We start from the raw sequence: 879 nt of genomic DNA on the forward strand, positions 1-879 counted from the left end.
GCAGGACTGCACTTGAAGGCCAGCAAACCACAGTGAAGGCTTTGGCAAGGAAAATTAGCAGAAGCATGGGCTACCAGGGCTAAGGGAGCAGTAAAAACTGACCTACAGGGCAAGAAAACAATAAACTGGTTAGCAAGTGATGGTGCAATGAAATATCCCTCTCTGTGACCTAGGAGTGAGTTGACTAAGGTACCTACTGTACCATTTTATGATTTGTGGCTTTGTACTTAAACGTGGGATATTTTGAAGCTAGATATGTAAATGGTGGTGCTAGATGTCAGGACTTTTGAAGGAATTCCAAATGTCCATCTGCTTAGAGCTAGCCAGGCTAGCTTACCCTCCCACTAAGATAACTTCTTAGACTAAATATTATCAATAGATAAGCTATCTTTCCAAGTTTCTATAACCACAGCCCATGTACCAAGCCACATATTCTCAAATTTTCACACGCCTATAGGCAAAATTCTTCAGCAGAGTTGAAACCAAAGAACGGAAAGCTACAGGCTTTCAGAAGGGATAGAGAGAATGCAGGGGTTGTGTACAGAGGAAAGAGACAGAAAAATAGCTCAAACTCTAACATTCTCAATTTCCTTTCTTTAAAGAGAACATCCAGATGAGCACACTGAAGCCACAACATCCATTTTCTAATACTCCTGGTAGCAGAATTGTCTAGCTAATATGTGATGGCACTGATGGAGAAGCCTGAAAATAAAGTGAAACTGACAATTTGCTCATTCTGCTTCTTTTTCTCTATATCTGATGCAGGAGCTTTAAAGGGCAGGCACTGACTCTATTTGATTGCTCAAAGTTTATATTAATTGTGCCTTATAACATTGTACCTTGTTAAATACACCAAATGTGAATGATCATGATGTGCAT

General features: G+C 39.9%; 1 long non-coding RNA gene across 1 annotated transcript in view; it reads left to right on the forward strand.

Moving 5' to 3' along the window:
* LOC119088850 overlaps nt 1-658 on the forward strand; it is a 67128-nt gene extending 66470 nt beyond the window's left edge. The window contains exon 3 of the long non-coding RNA XR_005092585.1: nt 603-658. This is a non-coding gene — a long non-coding RNA (uncharacterized LOC119088850). The remainder of the gene's footprint in view (nt 1-602) is intronic.
* Nucleotides 659-879: the final 221 nt, after the last annotated feature.

This window comes from Peromyscus leucopus, chromosome 12, assembly GCF_004664715.2.
Source record: "Peromyscus leucopus breed LL Stock chromosome 12, UCI_PerLeu_2.1, whole genome shotgun sequence".
In the NCBI taxonomy this organism is placed as follows: domain Eukaryota; kingdom Metazoa; phylum Chordata; class Mammalia; order Rodentia; family Cricetidae; genus Peromyscus; species Peromyscus leucopus.